We start from the raw sequence: 14,193 nt of genomic DNA on the forward strand, positions 1-14,193 counted from the left end.
CTAGGAGGCCTCATTAATTTGAGAAAAATGTCGCATGTATAGCTACTAGATGCCTCAAAACCTGATTGGACACCTTTAGAGTAGTGGCCCACCCTATTTTGACTAAACATCATGATAATTTTAGTGCAAGGGGATAGTTGGTTTCCCCGCCCAAGGTACTCACCATAAGGCACCCGTGAGAAGAGACAAAAATCCTCAGCTTAGCATAAGCTACTTGTAGCTTTTCGGGGAGAGGGTGAGAGGGTCATCCTTCCAGTCCTAGAGGCCCCTAGCTGTCTGCTCATGAAAAAGGAAAAATTAGTGAACACACCCATCAAGGTGTCCTTGCACTTGAGTTGACGAAGATTCCAGGTTGTGGGATGAAGTTACCACCTCAAGAACATTGACCTTAGGCTAAGAAAGTGTTTGATGTGTCTTCAATTGTGCTAGACCCATAGAAATTGTGTTGATTCGGCCTATTGGACATACACATTATGCTCAAATTTGACAAAACACCTTCAAACATTGTGTCTTCATTGTTTGTTGTGTTTTCTTACCATAAGACATTCAACATTAAGATCTAGTCACACTCAACATTTGCAAAATTGGGACATAATACAAAAAATTGCCAAAAACGCATTTCTGTTTCAAAAAAAAACTGAGAAAATTATTAGAGCATCAGAAAACGTGTTTGTGTCTGTTTAAACTACGTTTTGGTTGAGAAAACATGTCTATGAAGGGCAAAATCATGTTTTTGTTTCAGAAATTGAAAATTGTCAAAACAGTTAAAAACACATCTATGCATCAAGAAATTTCATCTGAGTGGGTTAAAATCGTGTCTATGTACTCATGACGCATCTTTGTTCTGGGATCAAAAGAGCTTCTAAGGTAATTTTTCCTAGGGCTTCATTTTTAGTCAACCAATCTTTATTTCAGCTTGTCACACATTTTCAATCATTTTCAGTCACCATTTGTAGTTTTCATACACACTTTTCTGACTAGAGTCAAAAGGTTTCTTTATGGTCCTAATCATATCTTGCAAACAATGCTACAACATATCACTAAGTGGTTTCCACATTAGATCTATCATCTTAGGGTCCCATTTGGTTCTATTTAGTCAAGGTCAACTTACCTCATCAAGAGATTTATCATCTCTTTGGAAGCCATACTTTACTTTAGATCACACTTATCTTGTACTTACACTTTTGGACATTTCAAGATAACTCTAGATTCTTTCCATCTCATATTCCTTCTTGGTCCTCCATAGTCTTCACATTTGCTTCCATCTTTCATTTTAGCCAAGGTTTTGTTCATGGTTGAAATTTGTTCACAAAGTTCTAGAAGAGAAGCTGAGGAATCTCTAAGATCTCTCAACATTTGATAGAGATGAATTTTACAACCTGTAAAGTGGAAATTTGGAGAACCTTAGCCAATTCGCCACTTGGAAGAATAGGGTATTCATTAGGCTCTAATTTTAACTTGAGGGGGACTTTACATTCAAACAAGGGGGATGAATCTACTAGATCCAATCCTAGGAGATGCAATGAGTGAATACTAAGTAGATTGGAATGGATAAAAATGCAATTGACCCTCTTTTGTAACTTGATTAATTGAATTAGGAGTAAATGATGGAAATGAAGATAAAGTATGCAAAAATAGTGAGCTATAGATTCAGGATTCAGTCGTGCACTTGGATTCGAGAAGTTTGAGATTATTCGGCTTTGCTATGCAAAATCTAGTAAAAGTTGCAAGGATCATGTGTCTAGATAGGGGTGCCCTCCTATCGGTCCTCCAAAATTTCCACACGTCAAAAAGGGTTTTTTCATCTCTACGAATAAAGCTTAATTTCAGAAGTACAACCACACAACTATTTCTTGCACACAAAAGGAAAGGGAAATGTGTTGGGAATAGGGGCTTGTCTTCAGATCAAACCCCAGTTTTGGAATTAACCAAGTGGTTGAAATAATGTAAATAAAATGATTGATAGTAGAAATCCTCCTCTTTGAGGGGATGTTGAACAAAATGAAATTGAAATTCTTATACCTCCTTGTGAAGTTTTGCTTTCCTCCACATGGAATTAGGGTTTCACAAAGTAGAATGTTGATCTCCTCTTCAATGCTTGAAATATTGTCTCTTATTCTTTTCCAAAGCTTGAAGGAAGACTTAAAATGCTCAATTGCTCTTGATTTCTTAAATATGTGATCTCTTGAATTCTTGGATGCTTGAATGAATTTCTTTAAATGTCAAATGAGAGGGGAAGTCCCTCTTATATACTTGCCAATGGGTTTAATTTATTGATTTTCCATCTTGGGCCAACATAGGAGGGAATTCCTGCTTCAAATTTGAGTTAGGTCCAAGGTGAGAGGATTAAGGGAGGTCCCAAATAGGGGATCCTGGGATGCCACGCCCTAGTCCCAGTGGATCATAGGGTGACATGCCTTGATCCTGCCCTATTTTGGGGTATGATCAAGGTGCAGACAAAGTATATGGTTGAATTGTAATGGTATTTTGATGTGCATGAGCATATTCGGGTCTTTGATCAAGCCGAGGGGCGCAAAAACTAAGGAGAAGACCCAAATGTAGTCAAAAATTGCAAGGGGTGCAATTTTAGGATGCTACACAACCTACAAAATTTTGAGAATCGTCGTAACCCACAAGACAATGAGAACAACAATGACAATGACAATGAATCTATCACCTCTGCAGACATTGAAGAGACTATCATAGATCCAAGGTTCAATAGAATGGTTGAGGAAATCATGAGAAGAGACTGTCAATACTTCTTTCAAGTGATGGCACAAAGTGGAACAAGATTTCCTTATGATTTTGATGTGTCACAAATTTTAGAGGATGATCCTAATCAAGTGAATCAAGCAAATGTAAATCCTAGAGGACATAATGATGGAAATAGGAGAGAGTGTCTCATTCTTGAGTCACCTTCATCTTTATTCCAAAATCTAGAAGTAACCAACACTCATGCTCATAACAATTTTGCTAAGAACTCTCATGAACAACCCCATGGTCATCCTTTTTCATGGAAGAGAAATGATACTACACATGACCAACAACATGATGCTAATACATATAATTATACCCAAGGGAACATTTAAAATCATGACACAAAGAGACTGTGTGTCAAATTTTGGGGAAATATTCAATATCATTCTTATGATACCTCTTATCCTCATGGTCATGATATGTACAATCATCCTAGACCTAGTGCTCCTCATTATAACACCATACCAAGTGGTCCATATGCTATCTATAATTATGTTCCCCCTCCATATGAACACATCTATGACCAATATCATCCATACATGCATTATATCCCTCCTCCTCCACCTGGTGGCTTAGGCATGAGACTAACTCAAAGAGATAAGACGCCACCTCAGAATGACTTGCAACAACAAATAAAGGATTTGGAAAAACAAATGGAAGATATGCATGCACCATAGAAAGAGTACACAATAGAGGACATGTGTCCTTATCCATTCGGCAGAAGTATACCGACAATGCCTCCTTTTCCTCCACATTTTGTGACACCAAATTTTGACAAGTATAGAGGCAAGGGAGATCCTAAGAGACATATAAGAGAATTTTTCATAGCATGCATTGAGGTAGCAAGAGAGGAAACATACCGTAGACACCTAAATTTGGCTAATTTATTTAATCAAATTTAAATCCTATTCTTCCAATTAATTAATCTAATTAATTAATTTCCCAAACCCCTTTTTTCCAATTAATTAATTCCTAATTAATTAATTTCCAAATCCTATCCTCCTAATTAATTAATATAATTAATTAATTATCCTATCCTCCCAATTAATTAATCTAATTAATTAATTATCCTTGTTCTCCATCCCTTTCGATTAATTACTTTAATTAATTAAATTCCCCCCTTTTTTACAAGCACATAGATTATTTAATTTAATTAATTAATTAAGCTCAAATTCATTTTTGAGCACATGTATACAACCATCTAACCAACTACCCCATCCTAGTCATCCTCCCTAGCCAACCCTATCCTTCCAACCCACTTCCCTAGCCTAGTCAACCCTCCAACCAACCTTATCCTATCCCTTCTAACCTCCTCCCCTCTCACACTTGGGCACATTCTAACTAATTTTCCTATTTATTAGGAAGATATTCATTTATTTGGTTGGCTATTCCCCAAATAGACATGTGTCCTTATTCCTTCCCAAGACATGTGTCCCTCCTTTGGGACACTTATCTTTTCCCTTGAGCCACTTGTCTTCAAAGAGGACAACTGTGGAATTTCCTTCCACTTGGATCTGTTTGGAATGCCACTTGTCTTATTTGAGAACAAGTATTTAATTTTGGGTTCCCCTCTCCTTCCTCACATCTCCTATTTAATCCCCCTCATTTTAAACCAAATGATCCACCTTTTTTTAATCATACCATCGTAATGCCCAATTTCATCGACTTTTCATACATCATACTGTTACTCTACCAAAATAATTACTCAACAATATCCATTATGATTTTTATCAAATCCATTTATCATTGCATCAATATCATGGATCAATATCGAACATCTAAAGACGTCATCGAGCATACATAAAAATCAAGGAACTATCAAATCTTAGCGGGATTTTGGTTTGCATTTGCTATTTCATTTGAATTCTGTTTTCATTTTATCGTTCTAATCTTGAGGTGTATGATGTCTTTTTCTTGTTTGGTTAATTAGCTTTCTTTTTAGCCCTTAGTTTAGCATGTACATTTTTCATCACACATTTTCTGAAATGCAATCCTGCCCCCATCCCTTTCAATCCCTCATTTCACCTCCCTTTTCATGCCAGAATGCTAGAATTTTCTTCTTTCGGTCTCGACAACTCCATCAATTTCAAAATTCTTCCATTTCTCTATCTTCTTCCTCACCATCTATAATCACATTCCAATCTTATCCATACTCCTTAGCTATCCAAGGTCAAACGTTAATCAAATCATCCAATCATATCCTTGGTCTTCTCAACCTTGCTGCAAGCCTTGATCACAATCCAATCATTACCATCGGGATGTGTCATTCCCAATCATCATAATCAATCTCTCATCGGTTTTCCTCTTGATTGGGACAATATCATACCTATCCCTGGGTCTTCTTTCACCATCCATAGCTCTTGTACATCTTGTATATAGGTGTTTCTATACATAGGCCTCTGTTAGTCATGTCCTTCGAGATCATATCCCATCAGCTCGCTCTTCAACAATTGTCTTTGAGCATCTTGGTCACCATGATCCTATCAAATCCTTTTGTCAATCATCATTAATCTTTCATCCCGGTTTTGTTCTGAGATGTATCCTTCTCACCAACACCCATCATTTGTCTTATAGAGGATGTATCCTTCCTGAAACTAGATGTTTTGATCTATCTTAGTCTTATACAGGATGTATCCTTCTTGAAACCATACATATTGATCATTTTTGTTTTATAAAGGATGTATCCTTCCTGAAACCAGACATCATCCAATTAGTTATCCTTTTGGCAAAAGATATTTGAGACACTCATGTTGGCTTTGATTCTTTTTGATCTTTTTTTATCTTTTTAAGCTCCCGAGGGCTCTGTTTTCTCTTGGTCGCCACAATATTTTATATCATGGTGCGCTAGGAATAACTAGGCTCAGGATGTGATCTTGTTGCTTTTGGTTTTGATTGGAATTTCTTTTGGATGTGTCCCTTGTTGTACCCTCATTAGGTCTCTGTCATCTCATGTTACATTGGGGAATATCTTCTATTTGGGGTTCTTCTAGCACCGTTGTCTATAGGGTCTCCGTAACTCTTTGTGTTGCTAGATTAGCTAGTGTGTCTATTTTTGTGTCATTCCATGCATTGGCTATGAAATTCCACCCTCTTTCCTTATACCTTGGTGATTGACAGACATTTCAAAATACAAATAAGTTCTCAGTACACGGCGTCCTAATTCATGAGTACTTGCGCTCCATGATCATTTCATCCATATCATCCATTGCATTTTCATTTTTCTCCTCTTCCTATTCTGCCTTTTCCCTTCTATCCTGTCCGCTGGGGGCAATATTTCTTTCAAGATTCCACACGGTTCCTTTTTCCCCATGCACCCTCTCAAGGGGGCATCCCTGCCCATTCCTTTGTTCGCCTGTGGCATTTTTTTTCTTCCTTTCTCTCAAGTGTCTTATTGTCTTCGCACTGACGATATTCTAGCGCCACCGCGAAGAGGGACAAAATGTAGATACCTAAATTTGGCTAATTAATTTAATCAAATTTAAATCCCATTCTTTCAATTTATTAATCTAATTAATTAATTTCCCAAACCCCTTTCTTCCAATTAATTAATTCCCAATTAATTAATTTCGTAATCCTATCCTCCTAATTTATTAATCTAATTAATTAATTATCCTATCCTCCCAATTAATTAGTATAATTAATTAATTATCCTTGTTCTCCACCCCTTTTGATTAATTACTTTAATTAATTAAATTCCCCATTTTTTCCAAGCACATGGATTAATTTAATTTAATTAATTAATTAAGCTCAAATTCCTATTTGAGCACATGTCTTCTACCATTTAACCAACTACCCTATCCTAGTTATCCTCCCTAACCAACCTTATCCTTCCAACCCACTGCACTAGCCTAGTCAATCCTCCAACCAACCTTATCCTATCCCTTCTAACCTCCTCCCCTCACACGTGTGCACATTCTAACTATTTTTCCTTTTTATTAGGAAGATATTCCTTTATTTGGGTGGCTATTCCCCAAATAGACATGTGTCCTTGAGGACACATGTCATTCCTTCCTAAGACATGTGTCCCTCCTTCGAGACACTTATCTTTTCCCTTGAGTCACTTTTCTTCTTTGAGGACAAGTGTTGCATTTTGGGATCCCCTCTCCTTCCTCTCATCTCCTATTTAATCCCCCTCATTTTAGACCAAATGATCCACCTTTTTTTAATCATACCTTCGTAATGCCCAATTTCATCCACTTTTCATACATCATACTGTTACTATGCCAAAATCATTACTCAACCATATCCATTATGATTTTTATCAAATCCATTGATCATTGCATCAATACCATGGATCAATATCGAACATCCAAATACATCATCAACCATACATAAAAATCGAGGAACTATCAAATCTGAGCGGGATTTTGGTTTTCATTTGCTATTTCATTTGAATTTTGTTTTCATTTTATCATTCTAATCTTGAGGTGTATGATGTCTTGGTTAATTAGTTTTCTTTTTATCCCTTAGTTTAGCAAGGACATTTTCCATCACACATTTTATGGAACGCAATCCCAACCCCATCCCATTCAATCCCCCATTTCACCTCCCTTTTCACAATAGAATGCTGGAATTTTCTTCTTTCGGTTGCGACAACTCTGTCAATTTCAAAATTCTATCATCAATCTATCTTCTTCCTCACCATCCGTAATCACATTCCAATCTTATCTATCTTCCTTAGCTATCCAAGGTCAAACATTAATCGAATCATCCAATTGTATCCTTGGTTTTCCCAACCTTGTTGCAAGCCTTAATCACAATCCAATCATCATCGGGATGTTTCATTCCCAATCATCGTGATCAATCTCTAATTGGTTTTCCTCTTGATTGGGGAAATATCATGCCTATCACTGGGTCTTCTTTCATCATCCATATCTCTTGTACATCTTGTATATAGATGTTTCTCTACATAGGCCTCCATCAGTCATGTCCTTCGAGATCATATCCCATCAACTCATTTTTTAACAATCGTCTTTGAGCATCTTGGTCATCTTGATCCTATCAAATTTTTTATCTATTATCATTAATATTTCATCTTGGTGTTGTTCCAAGATGTATCCTTCTCACCAACACCCATCATTTGTCTTATATAGGATGCATCCTTCCTAAAACCAGACGTTTTGATCTATCTTAGTCTTATACAAGACCTATCCTTTCTGAAACCAGACGTCTTGATAATTTTTGTCTTATATAGGACGTATCCTTCCTAAACAAGACATCATCCAATCAATTATCATTTTGGAAAAAGACATCCAAGACACTCATGTTGGCTTTGATTATTTTTTATCTTTGTTTATTTTTTTAAGCTCCTGAGGGCTCTGTTTCTTTTGGGTCGCCATGATATTTTATATCATCATGCGCTAGGAATAACAAGGCTCAAGATGTGATCTTGTTGCTTTTGGTTTTGCTTGGATTTTCTTTTGGATGTGTCCCTTGTTGTGCCCTCATGAGGTCTCTATCATCTCATGTTACATTGGGGCATATCTTCTATTCGGGGTTCTTCTAGCACTGTTTCTTGCAAGGTCTCTGTAACTCTATGTGGTGCTAGATTAGAATGCGTGTCTATTTTTGTGTCAGTCCATGCATTGGCTGTGAAATTTGACCCTAGTTTCTTATACCTTGGTGACTGAAAGACATTGCTAAATCAAAATAAGTGCTCAGTACATGGCATCCTAATTTGCAGGTGTTTGCACTCCATGATCATTTCATCCACATCATCCATTGCATTTGCATTTTTTTCCTCTTCCTGTTCTGCCTCTTCCCTTCTATCCTGTCTGCTAGGGGCAATGTTTCTTTTGAGACACCACTTGGTTCCTTTTTCCCTGTGCACCCTCTTGTCGGGGTATCCCTAACCATTCCTTCACTCACTTGGGGAATTTTTTTGCTTCATCTCTCTCAAGTGTCTTATTGTCTTTGTATCGACGCTATTCTAGCGCCACTGTAAAGCGAGGAAAAATGTAGACACCTAAATTTGGCTAATTAATTTAATCAAATTTAAATCCTATTCTTCCAATTAATTAATCTAATTAATTAATTTCCCAAACCCCTTTCTTCCAATTAATTAATTCCTAATTAATTAATATAATTAATTAATTATCCTATCCTCCCAATTAATTAATCTAATTCATTAATTATCCTTATTCTCTGCCCCTTTTGATTAATTAATTTAATTAATTAAATTCCCCCCTTTTTCCAAGCACATGGATTAATTAATTTAATTAATTAATTAAGCTCAAATTCCTATTTGACCATGTCTCCTACCATCTAATCAACTACTCTATCCTAGTCATCCTCCCTAACCAACCCTATCCTTCCAACCCACTTCCCTAGCCTAGTCAACCCTCCAACCAACCTTATCCTATCCCTTCTTACCTCCTCCCCTCTCACACATGTGTGCACATTCTAACTAATTTTCCTATTTATTAGGAAGATATTTTTTTATTTGGGTGGATATTCCCCAAATAGACACGTATCCTTGAGGACACAGACACATGTCATTCCTTCCCAAGACATGTATCCCTCCTTTGGGACACTTGTCTTTTCCCTTGAGCCACTTGTCCTCAAAGAGGAGAAGTGTGGAATTTCCTTCCACTTGGATCTCTTTGGCATGACACTTGTCTTCTTTGAAGACAAGTGTTTCATTTTGGGATCCCCTCTCCTTCCTCTCATCTCCTATTTAATCCCCCTCATTTTAGACCAAATGATCCACCTTTTTTTAATCATACCATCATAATGCCCAATTTCATCCACTTTTCATACATCATATTGTTACTCTTGCAAACTCATTTCTCAATCATATCCATTATGATTTTTATCAATTCCATTTATCATTGCATTAATATCATGGAGCAATATTGAACATTTGAAGACGCCATCGAGCATACATTAAAATCGAGGAACTATCAAATCTAAGCGAGATTTTGGTTCGCATTTGCTATTTCATTTGAATTCTGTTATTATTTTATCGTTCTAATCTTGAGGTGTATGATTTCTTGTGCTTTTTTGGTTAATTAGATTTCCTTTTAGCCCTTAGTTTAGAATACATATTTTCCATCGCACGCATACTTGATGCGACTATTCCAACAAAGTTTAGGTGGACAAGCTATGGAATGGTTCTCCCAACTTCCACCTGGAATCAACTCATGGAGTGATCTAGAAGAATATTTCATACAACACTTCTCATACAATATTGAAACAGATGTGCCAATGACTACTTTGTGCAATATAAAACTGAAAAATGAAGTCCTTTGCTTCATTTCTACAATGGTGGAGAAGTTTATCTAGTTGATGCTCTTGTGATATCCCACAAAAACAAATGGTGGAAATTTTCACTCAAAACATCAATAAGGACATTGGATATGAACTTAGAAAAGCTTGTTTGTCTACTATTTAGGAAGTCATTGAAAAAGGATTGGTAGTTGAAAAAGTACTTATTGAACAAAGTATCATTACGCTATTGAAGGACAACAAAGATGACTCAAATGGGAAAGATAAACCCCACTTTTGAAACAAAAACAAGAACACAATTAGTGATGGGGTGGTCGATCCAAACATAGTAAAACAAAAGATGACTTTCCCCGATGCAAGTTCATCCAATTCTAATAATCAATTAAATGCTCAAAGGCCATCAAAGCCTCCAATAAAATACACTCCATTGGAAGAGCCAATTGAGACAATATTTAAGAAATTGGTTGTAAATAAGCTTATAGAAATACCAAATAATCCACCTTATGAACCAAAAGTGAAACCTGCATGGTGGAATGATGATGAGTTTTTATGAATATCACAACAGCAAGGGACATAAGACTAGCAATTATCATAGATTGAAGAACATCATACAATATCTTATTGATAAGGGTGACATATAAGTTGATGGCCACTTTTCCAATGAGGAACATGCAATGTTTAAGGACCCATTCCCAAAACATGGTAAGGGAAAACCTCCTAAGATAGATAACAATGCAAATTATACCACTGCAACATATGATTATATAGTCAACCATGTTTCAATGGCAATCATGTTTGAACTATTATTATAGAGGAAAAAACTCTTGAAGGTTCTACCTGAAGGAGTAAGGTTTTTTGAAAGGCAATGGACCATCTTCTTCATCCTCCAATGACAAAACCCCTGAATGCAATGTTATAAATTGACGAGGTAAAGTAACCTTGCAAGGTGTTCCATCTAAGACCACAACTTCATCATATACCAAGAATGAGTACGGACTTGTAGGCCAGTTAGGGAAGACACCCACCCTTATCTCCATCCTTGAGCTTTTACGTATCTCTCCTTCACATAAGGCTATTCTTGACAAAGAATTGAGAGAAACCTCCATTCCCATTGATCTGAACATGGACTAGTTTCAAGCCATGGTTCCACTTCACATTGCCTTATATTCATAGAAGTCGATGATACATCTCCACGTCAACCATATAATGAACCTATCCATATCAAAGCCTTTCTCACTAAAAGCCACATAAAAAAAGTCTTGATAGATGGAGGAGAAGGTCTAAACATTTGCACATTGAAAACAATCTTACAATTGGGATACTCTGAACAAACTGTGGTTCAAGAATTAAGATCACTATCAAAGCATATGGTGATGAAGAATGCTCATCCAAAGGAACAAAAACCTTACCTTTAGGTGTTGGGCTAGTAACAAAGGATGTGGTTTGAAAGTCCTTGATCTCGATCTTACATATAACATACTTTTGGGAAATACATGGATACATGAAATGAGAGTAGTACCATCAACATATCACCAATGTATCAAGTTCCCTCACAATGGAGTTGAAGTGATGGGCAAAGATGATCCAAATCCATTCATATATTGCAACAACCTATGACCAAGACTAGAAATAATAGTTCTAGTAAATAGAGAGGCTATTCCTTTATCAACATATGTTGATCCATAATAATTGAAAGCTTCTACATCAAAACAAGGAGAGCTCAAAGAAAAATTCAAGGTTAAAGACATGGGATGTGGTGAGTATATCTTTTATGTTGATCAAATCCAACTATCTGCTAATACATTTAGTCAATAGGAATAACCTACAAATGATTTACAATATCAAGGAATTGGGTGTGAACCACCTAGTGTTGTGGCTACTAAGTATAAATGAAAATCCCCTCTAGTAGTGCAAGAAACTCTTTATATCAACAGTCCTAAGAGTGGTTTCAACAAAGAATCTATTGAATATATCGCCAACCCTTTTGAGAACTCATATAGCCTTACCATTTCATCCACTCATTCCATTTCCACTCCGCTCCTAGACTTGGATCAACAAGAATCACAAAAGCCCTTACTCATTGGGGATAAGAAATCAAGCTTTGAAAAGAAAAATCTTAAAGTAAAAAATAAAGAGAATTATTTTAATCGAAATCAAAATCAAAAGCTTTTGGACTCTGCAAAAATCAAAGTCATGGATAAAAATACTATGAAGGAAAAAGAACAAGAATTGATCTCCCCTAATACAAAAATAAGTGGGGGCAAAAGTTCTAAAATTTCAAGTCAAAAGATATACTTGTTGATCCTAAGTCTCCATCATGCCATGCTACTTTCACTTCTTTTTCAATCAAAAACCTTCATCACTCATCTACTTGTTTCACATATCCATTCCCTTTTGGTCATACATCACATCAATGGACTTTTAATGGAACTTCCTCAAAGGGATTTGTTATCAGGGATGCCCAAACTTCTTTAGGTGACATGCATATGGGCCTACGTAGTTCACACATTAGTAATTCTACCTTAGTTCCATCATCAAGGAATACAATCAAGGGAGCAACACATCATTTAGTCAAGGAATGATGTAGCTACAATCATAAGGTAAAACCTCACACATTTGAGGTGGGTGACTTAGTACTCAGAGAAAATCCTAAGAATCAATAAGACAGAGAGAAAAAGGGTAAGTTTGAACCAAATTGGCTTGTCCCTTACATTATCATAACAATATATGGATCAGGTGCATATTAGCTTTCAATACCAGATGGAGAACCTTTGGAGGATCCTATCAACAAAATGCACCTTCGCAGGTTTTACACATAGTTTTTCAGAGTATCCTAATAAAAAATACAAAAAAATAAAAAATGTAAAGATAAATAAATTCATCCAATGGTGAAAACCACTTTAGTGGCACCTTGGGCAAGTACCATGGTGAAAACTGGGTTACCAATTCCATGTGTAGGGATTTTTCTTCTCCCTCTTTCAAGATTCAGTTTCCCCCTTTCACCTTTGCACACACTCATAGTCTTTTTATTCTATAATAAATTTTCCCATTCCCATCATGGTTTGTTATTCATCTACCTAAGATTGGTTCGCCATCCATAATAAATCTCTTTTCCATCCCATTTCCCTTTCCTTCCATAATAAATCAGGTCCAATCTGTAACTAGGGGAAAAATGCTAAAACTAGTGATGGAAGTGGAACCCTGAGTATCACATGTTTTGAGGAGCATCATCTTTTCATTCCTCCTTTTCGCACACAATTCGCAATAAAAGATCACTTGCATCATTGATCCATAATAAAGTTCTATTCTTCATCGCAATAAAGTATCAATTTGATGGACCAGTTAGTTTTTGATGAGACACACACAACAATGTGCCTTCAACAAATCGAATCTTTCGGCAGACTTTGGCAACAACATGGTTTTTTAGCACTATCCGTCCTCTGTCAGTATAACAATATTTTGACCAGATCAAACATATTAAAATATGTGGCAAAAACCACTAATAACTTGAGGAATTCAATTTATGTTGGTGTCAAGTCTTTGATTTTCTCTTTTGGTTTTATCTTTTCAAGTGACATGTCTTTTATCTTTTCTAAGATGTCTCTGACTAGAGATTCTATCTCCAGGATGTCTTTGACTAGAAAGGCGAGGATGGGGTATGCTCACCTATTTTACTATTTGTGGATTGTCTCTTAGTAATACTATGGCTCATCCAAGGATATGCAGACACTGTGAGTCTAGTGTGAACTAGGGCATTCCTTGCATGTGACTATCTGATCTCCATGAAAAGGGTACAAGGACTTTCTAGGTCGAACCTATACCTAGATGGTCATAACCTATTTTGTCATAATAAAACTCAATGACGATAATAGCACAAGAAGCTGTTTCACCTCCATATTTTCTACCTTCCATCCCCTTGTCTGCTTTGACATCTGTTGTCCACCTTGAGTCCCATGTAGTATGATATAAAATGATCGAGTATAATGATACACCAAAAATATCTGCATTTTATGTAGTGTTCATATTCATTACCACTAATAGTAGAAATATGGCAAATAAATGACCAGGTGACTAAAACTTTTAGTCACAAGTAAAAATGACTAAATTCTAGTCATTTTTTGCAACACAATTATAAATGACTAAATAAATGACCAATTTGGTCTTCGGGTAAAATCACAACTAAATAATTAGTCACACAAACAAAAATGA

Source organism: Cryptomeria japonica, chromosome 5 (genome assembly GCF_030272615.1).
Source record: "Cryptomeria japonica chromosome 5, Sugi_1.0, whole genome shotgun sequence".
Classification (NCBI taxonomy): domain Eukaryota; kingdom Viridiplantae; phylum Streptophyta; class Pinopsida; order Cupressales; family Cupressaceae; genus Cryptomeria; species Cryptomeria japonica.